This window comes from Oenanthe melanoleuca, chromosome 3 (assembly GCF_029582105.1).
Source record: "Oenanthe melanoleuca isolate GR-GAL-2019-014 chromosome 3, OMel1.0, whole genome shotgun sequence".
Taxonomy (NCBI): Eukaryota; Metazoa; Chordata; class Aves; order Passeriformes; family Muscicapidae; genus Oenanthe; species Oenanthe melanoleuca.
Window position 1 is genome coordinate 50,384,746 of NC_079336.1, and position 13,347 is coordinate 50,398,092.

Sequence of the window (13,347 nt, forward strand, 5' to 3'; positions counted from 1 at the left end):
TAATGATACTCAGCCCCAAAAAAATTTAATAAATTAAAAAGGCCAAGGTAGAAAAGCTGAATGCCATTTCCAGTGCATTTAAAGAATGTAAATAGGAAAATACGAATAAACCAGAAGATTGAGACTCTTTTTCTCTTAGACTACTGAAAGTTTATTCAGCTGTTTCTGATGTCTCTAAACTAATTTTTCCTTCAACCATCTGTTCTAACTTTTTTCTTCTATGAAAATACACCTCTCCTGAATGCCACACTTTGCTGAAATACATATTTTAACGTCTTGTTGATTTCATGCAAAGAGAATGTAGGCTTTATATGAAATAAGCATATCAACATATTCCTCCTTGACATATCGCTGTTCAAAGGCTTTCTTTTCTAAAACTGTTTTCTTTACCCCTTCAGAGCTGAAAATATTACTCCTCCACAAGCACCATTTAAGACCCAAGTGTCAATGAACCAGGCAGTAAAATGACAGTTGCTTAAACAGCACATGATTCAAGACAGTTTGAGGAAATTCCCAACACTTTGCGTCCTATTTCTTTCCTGGATACAAAGGGACAGATTGTGCCTGACCTTGGGGGATGCCCCAGAGCCGAGGTGGGAGGGAGAGGAGAACAACAGGCACATGGTGCTTTCCCTTTTGCTTTTCCTTCTCTTCCATGCATGCTATTCCCTTGCTGAGTATGGTCTTTTCTCTTCAGCTGTGAACACAAAGACTGTCTGCATTCAAGTGATGAAAAGCAGTGTAAGTTTTGCCACTGAGTACAACTGGGCATCATAAGTACAGAAATGATTAAAAGATAAGGAAAAAATTAATTTATAGGTCTATAATCTCAAGTTTCCTTCTGATACATCCTGGATAGGTCGGCTATTAACTCTTCATTAATTGTCTCCATTAAATTCTTGGACTGCAGAACTCAACCTATGGATAATTGTACAGTCTGAACAAAACCCTTTTAACCAGGAATAAGGAGTAAGGAATAAGGAATAAGGAATAAGGAATAAGGAATAAGGAATAAGGAATAAGGAATAAGGAGAAGCTTCCTATTGGGTTAGTGACTAGAAAATTCAGGAGGATGGGGCAGGTTTTAGGTTTATCTGTCATGTTTTGTCGGCAAAGGAAGAGCTTCTGAGATCATCTACTTCTCTCTTACCTTAGGGAGGAACTGGTTAAATTCAAAGTGTATCCTTTACCTCTCTCATTTTCCAGCTACCACAAAGTTCCCATTCATTCTGAATACACCAAAACCTCAAACATCCTGGAACTGTTTTTTTAAGATACATGTTTTTCTCTTCACTGTTAAAGGATGGCTTTGGCTAAACACAGAGGTGAAGAAAAAGTCCTGCCTACTGTTAGTCAGCTGTCTTCAATAACTTTGGATTCCTCAGTGGTCCATTTTGGTTCAGAAATTGGGAGGGTAGGGCAATGTGCAGCAGGTGTTTCACCTGTGCTTGCAAGGTCATCTTGCTGCAATTTGAGCCCTGTGGACACAGATTGCAGTATTTCCTGTATGCAATGAATGCCAGTTTTCTGTCATACCTTCACTCATTGCAGCTGAATTAGGGTCTAGTGGAAACTGGTCTACAAACACTATGGATGTGAAAGGTGGTAAAAAATTATTTTCTCCCTGGTACAACTTAGTTCCCTTGTACAGTAGGATACCCCTGAAGTTTATAGAAAACTACAACTGATACAACATTGTATCAATTGTTAAACTTCTATGGTTTTTGCCTTGTAGGCAGTTGCTTTACAGAGTTTTCTCTTTTTTCTGCCTAGCAGCTTTTTCCATTCAGCTGCTGTTCTGGATGGTATGTGGTGCCAAACAAATGGCACATTAAGGGCAGTTCAGTATACAATATAAGGGCTTTGTCCTCCTCCACACCTGCCTGTGGGAACTGAGAGCTTTGTCCTTTCACACTTAATAGTGTGGCTTGAGTCCCCCTGCTTGAGGTAAAATGTTGGTGCCACATCAGCTGCAAGATCTGCCTTGGGGACATCAGGGTGAGGCACCATATTCATTATGGTTCATCTCCATGAGGAGACTATTGGCTGTGGAGTTACCCTGCTTTTCTTGTGCTAGGAGATTCAAGGTGAAGTTCAGAGATGTTTTTCTTTGTAGGAGAGAGGTAGTTATTAAAGGATTTTTTTGTGTTTTTTCGGTGAGAGATGGGTATTCCAGCAGTTTGTCCTTGGATTGCTAAGTGCAGGGACAGAGCTTTCCTCTGGTTCTGTTAGTGGTGTTTTGAGTCTTAAAAGGAATCTCAGTCCTGAGATAATAGGGGTTTGTATTGTCCACTGTTCAGACAAACACAGGTAGTGTGAATTTAGCAGTCAGCAAGTAGGTTGGTTCCCACCCAAGGTGTTTTCTTTTGCTGTGGCAACACTAAGCAGATATAATGAAAATGGTCAGGTCTCCCCTGACTGGCCATAAGCCAGTCCAAAATACATGCAGAAAAGTCTTTGATGGTTTAATGTATGGGAAAGGACTTTAAAGCCTTAGAATTTGCTATGAATTCACTCTGCCTTGAAGATCCAGTAATGAAAGGGGAATGTGCTTTGATTTAAACATTGCATTTAAAACACTCGGCTTTGTATTTAGATGCAATTAGGACCACAGCATGCTCCTCATCCAGTTTTCCCTGTAATTATTGTCTTAAACACAGGACTGTCTGCCCTTTTGTTCAAGACTGCTGATATGATTTCCAGGATGCTGCAGGTGTGCACCTTCCCCAGCAGCAGTTGATAACTATGTACATTTGCTCTGCTACATCACCCTATTTCCAAAACAGTTGCCTTCTTTCCTGAGTATTTAGTATTAGCTAATTCATGGTTTGATTTCTTGTATGGAAAATGAAGTCAAACATTTACAAACCTGATTATGTACACGTAGGAGCCCACAAATAAATTAGCCTTCAGGTTCCTGCTAATCCACTGAAGTGCCTAAGGATCTGAAATAATTTTTTTTTTCCACACAAGCTTCATAATGTTGGCCTAATTGCTTATCTAAAAGAGAGGTCTAAGACACTGACCCCATACCCCAACACATAGAACTGCTTCAGTCTCCCTGAAGTAACACTCCAGTCATCACACTTGTAGCTGAGGGATTGTAAATTAAGGAAAAAAGTAATTGTTCCCACTTCAGCTTGGCCTTACTTATGGCTTACTTATGACTGAAAGTATAATGCCTGAGAACCCTTAAGTGGCTGACAGCTCAGATAAGTTTTAATCTAAAGCAATATCAGTTGGGAGAGTTCTCTCTAATGAATGAAGAATAATAATTAATTATTTGAGCACAGTCATTTCAAGTGACTGTGGTGCTGGTGCTGCTGAGTGAAGCTTCAAGGCAGGTCACCAAAGAAAGAGATGTGAAAGGAGATGATGAAGGAAAGATGGAGAGAATGGATATGATGGTGCCAGAGATGCCAAGTGAAAGGTGGACTAATGTCTTATTGATTGCAAGGAAAGAGGAAAGGCACACCACAGAATGTCATACAACTATTTTGGCTCCATACAGGTCTTACCAAGCTGCCCAGACTTACTCACAGCTGAAATGAAAGTACTACTTTAATTTATCTTCCCCTCCAGAAACACGGTCTCTCAGGTGTGTCTGTATGAGGCAGCCTAGCACTGTGTAAAGAACTCCTGTTAAAGGAGCCTCCAGATAACAGGAGTGTCTATACAGGGTGCCACAGAGATACTGACTTAGACCTGGGAGCTGTGTTCTTGTGTCAGAACACCATTGCCACCCCTGGGGAAAATATTCTTGCTATACTTTGCCTACGCTATTTCCACATCTCTGCACAGCACTGCCTTCCAGCATGAACAGGAACCTCTGCATTCCTACTACAGCCCTTGGATGTGTCTCTTACAGCCTTTTCCCAGAAGAGCAAGTGGTACAGACCAGCTCTCCAGTGATCATCAGGCACCTTATGTTGTGAGATCTGGCTTACTGTTGAGAATGATGTGCTGACACCCAGATGTGTTGACATCTGTAGGACATTGGGCTAGATTCAGATCTTCTTAAGGGCTGAGTAATTCTATTGACATTGGTGGAATATTTCATAGTTATACAGTGAGATCAGACTGTGGACTAGTATTAAGGGATTTTTGGACTAACAGTTTACTCACTTCATTTTGGACTAATAATAGTGCTGTCTCGAAGGAGTGTTAGCAAATGCTAGCTGGAGAATTACAGTACTGCTACATTTGTGGTTGAGACTAGCTCTGGCAGAAGTGTCCTTGACTTCTTCATGGGCAAGATGCCCATCAGTCGACTTCTGACCTGAACTTGGAGGGGCAGAAATGATCCTCTCTCCAGTAGGAAGACATTCACTTTCTCTGAGAATCTGGCTCCTAGCTTTCAGCTACTGAGCCTGATGAATTAATGCACCACAGTTTTCTAATGCAGACTATTGTTCTCCCAGGAGTGGAACAGAGACTACTCATTTAACAGAGGGTTTGAGATTCAGCTGAAACCTGGATCTCAGAGGAACAAAGCCAGTACTCTATTCAACACATCACTCATCCTCCTCCCACATGCTATATGGTTACAGCAGGAACACTGTGGCTGCAGTCTTCATTTTCTCAGTAAAACAAGACCCAACCCTGCTGTGTGGCAGAGGAATGTCAGGCTATTTTGATGTTAAGAACCAAAAAGTCATGGATGAAAGAGCATGTCAAGATTTACAGTCTTGCTTTTAATTTACCTCAAGGTGCTGATTACCAGCAGCACTAAATCATGTTCTGTGCCCTGTCTGGACAGGGAACACCTGGGAAGGACAACCTTGGTCTGCAGCATGGCTGGGCAGGGTGGGAGGACACAGTAGCCCTGCAGTAGCCCTGCAGAGGCTGCACCCAAGCTGCTGCTGGAGGCATGGGGGAGTTGGTGGCCCAGTTATCAGCAGGCACTCATCCCTCAGTGACACAGATGCTGCAATGACCTGATAGCATGATCACTGACCTTTGTTTTAAAAACACAGATACTTTAGAAATACAAAGCTGCAGACAGCCTGCAAAAGCTGTCTACATCCCAGAACAATGCTGTTGCTCAATAAAAATCCCATTTTGTTTAAAGAAAACAAACAAAAATTCTAGCCCAGTTACTCAACAACTTCAGGGACTGCCAAATAGTTTTGGGGGAAAAAAGAATAAATTTTAGGCTAGAGCAAAGGACCTACCTAGATGTTGCTTCTGTGGTTACTTTGCAGGCCCATTTCCAATGTCCTCTCTATCCATGATGATGTGTTGGCTGCTAAGTGTGGCCATACTATGATAAAAGCAGCATGAGCCAGAGGAAAAAGAGGCTCTGAGTGACATTTCTGTTTCTCAGTACCAACCCAGAGCCCATTCTGGCACTCAGCCTGGGGACTGTCTCTGAACACTGAGATTGTTTATGTTCAGACATCCCTGTTCACCTGTAGTCTGCTGAAGCATCTCTCTCTGGAAACTGATGGTGCAGCTTCCAGAGCATGAGTCTCAGCCTCCCTGGGCTGCTTCCCTGGAATGCTGCAGAGCTGTAGTATTTGAGTGAGCAACTTAAGGGAAATTAGAAGAAACCAAAGATAATGCTAATACTAAGATGAGCTTTTCCAGTGTTGGACACAGAATAGAAATATATTTAATAAACCATAAAATATTTTCTTCATCTTTATGGGTCAGTTCTTTCATTCCTAGAAGTCAAAGCAAGGCAAATTATCACCTTTGCTACCTAGGGAAGACTTCAAGCCATAACAATTAATAGACTTTAAATATGAACACAATGCAGGGAATTTGGGGAGCCAGTTTAGACTGGTGGGCCAGTTTGATTCTTCATGTTAAGCAGCATAAGGTAGATGTTTCTCAATGGAACCTAACTTTCTCAAAATAGAGGGAATCCAGCATCCAGCTTCATCACAATCTATATGCTCCTCCAAGCAACTTTTGGCAAGTTTTACCTCCTAGTGAGTCTCCAAAATGCACACAGACAATACACACAATGTGACAAAGTTATGACAGGCAATTTACTCAAGCAAATTGCTGTGGGCTTGAATTCTGACAGAATGGATCTCCATATATTTGTTTGCAAACTTCCTGACTTTATCTAGCTCTCCTCTAGATTCTGGAGATTTCAAGGACTTTTCTTTTTTTTTTTTTTTTTTTTACAGAGAACAATTTGAAAGTGGTGATGAATGTAGAAAGGACACCTCCTTTTTGATTCATTTGCTCCCCAGCAGCTGTGTCACCAAAGCAGCAGAATTTCAGAGAATTTCATTTCCTATTTTGACCTTGCAAGTCAGTCTTTGGATCTTTCAATGCAGTAAACTGATAAGAATACATGAAATACATATCTATTCATTCATATAACCAAATATTTCTGAATCAGAAGATAACCTAAGCAGAGCTATTGAAAATGGAAGTGATTTCCCTACCAGTGCTCGCTCTGGTAAGCAGAATTTGTAAGACCTTTGTAACTATGTGTTGTGAGAGACTGAAAAGTTAATGGCTCAGCCATTTGCAAAAGCAGTGGGTGCTTTGTTGATGATGTTCAAGGTTACACCTTCAGAGGCCATGAGCATCATAGGATGATCATGACAGATCAACCTTTGCCAACAGCTGGGGTTTGAGCCACACAAGAGAAGGAGCCAATAAGAAGCAAATTCTTTGAGGTGGGGTAGTGCTTTTTATCATCATGCCAATGTTCTCCCTTGTACAACTGGCCCAGTTGTATGACACCCCTCTGGAAAAGGTATCAGGACATTCACATTATTCATCCCTTCTGATGGGACATAACTTGCTCAGGTGTAAAACTTCCTCCCACAGCCACTCCAGAGACATATTGTAACACTTACATGTAGACCTAAAGGCGTTCATCCCTTCTGATTTGGTATATTTGGCTCAACTATGCTGATGGGAGAGGCAGCTGTCATGTCTTAGAAAGAGTGATAAACCATCAAAAATCCCCGAAGTGCCCCCAGACTCATTTCTGGGGCCTTCCACCAGAGGACTGCACAAGATCCACAGTGTTACATCACAAGGTAAATCTCCACCCCAGGGGCAGTACCTGGGTGTTTCCACCTAGTCTGAGCTTATATTAACCCATTGAACCTTGTGTTTTGTGGGCTTCCCTTTGTGGATCAAGACTTCAACCAACAGCATCTAAATTGCAACAATTAAGTCTTGTCATTGGATCCATGGGCTGTGAGATGTTTCTACTCTTATCCTTCTATTCTCTTTGTTTCTTCTCCCAACTTCTTCTTCTCAAAGTGTATTGTATGCCAGTCAGTGCCTTAGTAAAAAAATTCCAGTCAGTGCCTTAGTAAGAGCCTTGTTGTGAAGTTTGTGAAGTGCTTTACCTTGTCTACATGATGTTTTAAAAATTGCCAAGTACCTTATCGTACCTTGATGTTTTAAAGTTTTCAAGTAAGAGTTTATTATTGAACCTTCTGAGAATTTTGTTGTTTCTCTCACTCAGCACCACCCAGAGTGAATCAAGCAACTTTCCCCTAAGCCAGCTGAATGGAATGGGATATGTGTACAAATGAATCAACCAGAAATGTACCAATTCGTCTGCCCATTCTGCTTAAATACACCAGGCAACCTCCTTTTTCAGGAAAGATAGAATTCTGACCTACTTTTAAGGCCAAGATTAGGTTTTGTACATTTCTTAATTATTTATATTCTCTTCATCTTTTATCAAGTAAGAACTCTGGTGATAATTTCTTTCCAACAAGATCTCTAATCTGATGTTGTCTCCTCAAAATGAAATGGTAAGTTTGGCCACAAAACACTGGTAATGCTAAAAAAGAAAAATACTTGGTACTCATTTGAGCTATGTTGATATATACAATTTGTAAGAACTTCATAGTCTAAATATCCCAAAGAAAAAGCATTTTTGTGGTATTTCTGTTGGAAGAAACTCAGCAACAAATTATGTGGCAATATTTCCAGTTGCAATAGTGCAAGGAGGCATTTCTAGTTGGGATAGTAGAAATAACATGACTGAATTCTTTGGCCTAAAAGACCCTTCTGGTATTCTTTCTGCTGTAAAGCAATAGGTGGGAACATTTTAATGGGACATGTGGGAATTTCCCCATAGTCAACTTTCAGGGGAATAAACTTCCCTAAAACATAAACGGGTTAAAACTTGGTCTTACAAACTTCTCTTCCTTGTAGTTAGTTCATTAATCTCAACATAGGCCACATCTTCCTCTTCCCAAGGAGAGGGTTCTATTGAAATGAGTTGTCTATGCTTGGTAGTTCCCATCAAATGTGTTCAAAGCAGTTATGTAAACACACAAAGAGCCACTGTCAACATCACAAAAACTCTTACAAAAATATTCAAGGAACCATAATCAATAATGTACAAAATCTATACAGAAATATTTAGACTCATTTTAAAATATTCTCAGCAGTGGGTTTGACCTGACCAGTCTTTATCTAGAAGGTAGTTGCTGGCAAGGTTGAAATCCTTCATAGCTCAAACTCTCTTGGAAACTGATTTTGCACTAAGACACTGAAGTAGCATCCACAATGATGCATGTGAGCTCCCTCTCCTCTGTTGTAAATAGCAGGAACTCATTTATTTCCATGGCTCCTAACAAATGAGGCTGAAAGGAAGACAACCAAGCTGGTCAAAATCAAGTAAAACTTACTGGGTTTACAGTGTAAGCAAGGCTGCTTATATGCTGTCAGTTTTTCTTTTCAGGAGCCCCTTCACAGTGTTGCCCTTAGGCACATTGAAGGCCAATGGTGAAACTTCCATTGACAGAAATGGGGAAAAAACAGACTTTAAGCCAGAACAACATACACACACAGTCCCTCTCTCTTTTCATTTCTTATTGCTGAGGTGAAATATTTGTTTGTTTGCATTTTGTTTTTCTTTATCATAAATTTCCAAGGTATAGCTTGGGCTGACTTCTCTCAAGTTTAGTTTCCACACACAGTATTGGTAAGTACAGTTCACTGGTGGTTACAATGTATTGTTTTTCTGTAAAACATTTACATTTCTGTAAAACAAGAATATAGTCCAAGCCCATTAGATGGGATATTTAACTATGGATGAGTCAGGTATTGCACCGGTCAGGAAATCAGACAAAGTAAAGAAGTTTTTGATAAGAAGGTCACATGTTACGTAGGAGTTTACCAGGATCTGCAGGAGGTGTTTGAAAAAGAGAAGTGACAAGGACTTGATTTGCAGCTATAAAGTGACAGGGGTCATACAGCCCCTAACTGCTGGTGAAAAACCAAAACCAGCTGCCCAGCCCTCCAGAGAGGTGAAGTGGGGGATACAAAGGTACAATAGAGTGTATGTGCCTGTATGTCCCTGGTCCCCATCAGGGCTCCAGCTTGTTTTCTACAGGTGCCACAAACAGGATTCCCCCAACACTGCAGTACAGGTGAGATGTATCTGCTGATAGCACTGGCTGGGACAGATCCCCTATCCCATCTGAAGAGCAGCTGGTAACACCAGGTCTTGTAGTGTGGCTCCTCAGGGAAGTCCTTTGCTTGCTAAAGCTGCTGGAAGGGAATATCTTCAAGTAACAGAATTATTCCATATAAGAATAGGAGATGTCTTGAAATTCTTTGAAATCTATAAAGCCAGAAGAAAGTTTTTGAGCATAACCACTGCATCTACTGTAAGCTGCAAATCTGACTTGGTTCAAATTAAGCTTTCTGCTTCTTAACTTTCTCTTGCAGAATTTTCCTTAGTCTTTTTCAATTAAAGCCTGCACTAAATTCCAAAACCATGGAAATACCTAGCTGATGACATTGGATCATCAGTACAACATCATTTTTGGAGAGCTGTTAAGTGATTATGCTGTGGCAAACATAAAATGAAGGCTACCCTAGCACAGTGAGAAGGAAAAGATGAGACAAACAGTCCACAGGACTGAGGACAGTTGCTTTCCTGGGAAGTGATTAATGGAAACTCAGAGTCACACGAAGTTAGTAAAAATGATGAGCCTTTGCTACAACAGTTAGAGAAAAGCCTTAGAAGATAGATTTTACAAGGAGCAGCAAGGACTCCTTATTTCCCAGTCATTTGGCATATGCCACTTGAACTCTTGTATCGATATTTTTTTTTTAAATCAATATGTTCCACAACATGAAAAATTTCAGCTCTAACTTCTTAAAAAGTCAGCATCCCTTCCAAGAGCAGAGAGTGCCTAATGGTTTTCTTGACACTTTGAAAAGACATTTCTCTGACACAGGAAAGCAGAGAAGGAAGAGTAGAAAACTCTTGGAGGGGGCTTGCTCAGTGACCACTCTTTGTTTGGATGTAGACAATTTAAGTAATGTTTCAAATCTGGCTGTAGAGTACAAACATTAGGACATTTAGATTGAATGCCAGAACTTAACCTATGATACCACTTAGCCTGACCTATACAAAATGCCAAGGTTCTCATTTTTTAAAGCCTACAGTTCAAACTGGGAAAAAATTCAGCAGCATGACTCAATTGCAGCATGCTTGCTCACCTGAAATGAAGCCAAATGTTAAATGTAATTTGAATATAACTTTCTGTACCTTAATTTTCACTTTGGATTACAACTGAGTGACTCAGTCATGACAAATTGAATGCTCTTTGCAGTTCCTGTCTATCTGGCCTCCTTCTTCTTTCAACAACTTGTCTGTGACATGGCTTATTTTCTGGAAATTATTCACAAGTCATTTTAAAAAATAATTGTTATCCTTTAGCTTGTCTAGAAAAGTTTCTCTGCCAATTTGTCTTCTTTCTAGAAAGATTTATTAGGAAAAATATGTAAATAGAGTAGGTAGGCAATTTTTTTTCCTTTTCTTGCTATTTTATGATCTTGTCATTTAGATACTGGGATAATCAGTCCCAAGGGCATGGACACACTTTAAGAGAATGTTAGTTATTAGTACAATTGTTAAGCTAGTTATCAGATTGCTGAGTTACTGGAAGACCCGGGCTAGCCTTTGTTGATTTACTCTTGTAGCACAATTGCTGAGAAAATAACAGTGATGTATTCAGGCAGCTTCAGCCTGTCACTGCAAATCTGAGAATCTACTTGCCAAAAGGACCTGATAAACTTGTAATGGAATACCCTGGGGGCATCTGGAGTGACTGTCAGGGATGACTGAAGTAGGGATGAAGCTGCTTGTCTCTCCCAAGCTTCCCTGGTGATATGGTTTGGATAAGACTCAAATACTTGTAGACTAGCAGTGAAAAGGTGTTCCCCTTCTCTTTGCCCACCCAGACTATGAACATCACTTACAACTTTATTTTAGGAGGCTGTGTGTTCCCCCACTTAGCTATGGGAGTCAGCTCTCCTGGAAGAGAGGCTTCTCTTGGAGAGGCAGCAGATCCCATAAGCCTTGTGAACACCTCCTGAGCTGGTGAATGCCAGCATCTCCAACCTGTGCAGTTCCTGGAGGGAAAGGGAAGGAAGTAACTCATCCATCACCACTGCACCACCAGTGGCTTTGCCTGCAGGAAAGTCCTGGCCATCATCCCATTTGGGGGATAGAAAATTGGGGTCGTGGGAGTTTACATCTGAAATTTGAAGGTCTGTTAGTAGGCACTGGTAGTGAACTGTGACTTTGGTCATTCTCCCTTCCTTTTCCAATGTGGGGGTCTACTCGTACATGTTCAACTCTAAACCTTCATGGAGAATTTTTCAGATTTTTATATTTCGTATGAATTTTAATCACACTAATGATATGGCCTAAGGTTATTGGTACTAAGTAAAGAACAAACTATAATGAATTACCTTACAATTTAGAGGTGAGACATTTTGTAGTGAAAAAGTAACTGACTGACAAAATTTCCTCCAAACCATTTTGGCTAGTATAACAATATTTTTTAGTTTAACACATTTCTCCCCTTGAGCACAGACACCAAAAGCCTTTGAGTGTTTTTCCTTCTGTGATGTCTTCTTGACAGCTGTGCTCAGGGAAGCTAGAAAGGAGCAGAATTACACTATTAGGTGCTCTCAAGGGTTTTACTTCTATTTTCATTTCATTTTGCTAATTCCTGACAGTTTCAATAATGTTCTGAAATAAGTCCCATCAAAATAATGTTGGACACCTGGGAAAAAAATACAAAACATAGATCTGACTTTCATCAGTGATTGCAAATATGTTTTTAAAACTGCTTCCAAGTGGTGGTGTAGGCAGTAATGCTCCATACTAATTTGGTACATAACCATATGACATAATTGAACAATTAGGATTTAGGAATTTTAACCACATGGAGAATTCTCCATCATTTTCAGAAATAATTTTCTTTTTTCGGTGAGATGTTGAAGGAAACAACTATATCCCGAGGGGTTGGTTTAATATGAAGATATATTGAGGCTCTATGTAATGTTTTTGTCTTCCACTTGTTTTTGAAGTAATAAATACTTTTAAAAAGCTCCTCTCCAGCACATTAGTATAGTGTACTATTAGTATAGTATCATATGTGCAGGTTATTCAGCCAGATAACAGACAGATAGTAAAAGAGAACTTTTGCTCAGCTCTATATTAGGTTATGATTTGATGTAAATAATTTAATAATTTTTGCAACTTTTTTTATTAGGACCTATCTAAGATCTCTCACAAAGCAGAAATGCCATTTAGGTCTCTGCAGACTTCTTGGTGAATGCTAAGATAACTATTAAGAAATAAAGTATTAATAAATGGCAAAATAAAAATGTATTTATGCATATGGAAATGTTTTAGGTTTTTTATGAAGTTCATATAAATAAATAATTATTAGCTCTGTCGTATGTACTGCTAAAGATATTTTATTTACAAACCTTACTTTAAAAACACTTGGCTCTAATGCACTTAAATCTCTGAATTATAAGAGATTAGATAAGGCTTCTAAATTGACTTAATTGGAGAGAAAACCCTTCTTTTGTTTGGTGTGGGGGATGGTCTCAGAACAGTTCTGAGACTGATTCCAATTTTTCCCCACTGCTTGGTCCTCAGGCATCCCCTTGGGGTGGTCCTGAGCCAGCAAGAGGTAATGTGCATTTTCCTAATAAGTGCAGGGTTCTTGGCTGGGATGTCCCTGCAATCCCAGGCTCCTGGGCCACTGAGGAGCTCCTCCTGGCACACAGGATGACAGGGCACGGGATGTACAGTCCTTTAGTCAGGGCAGGGCTGGTCTGTGCTTCTGGGAGCACAGGAGCACCAAGCTGGTGACCACCAATCCTGGGAAGTGCAGCACACTTTGCCCAGGATGCTGGGGCTCCCTGGCACTGCTTACCTGCAGCTGGGATTCATTGGGGCTGGCTTACCCCAAGCTTGCACAGCCTCTGTGCCACGGTGTGCAATCCATCCTCCTTTTCCTGTTTCTGGGAGGTTTTTGACATCTGAAAGCTTCCAGTTTTGTTACTGGAGAGCCCCAGCTGATTTCCTCC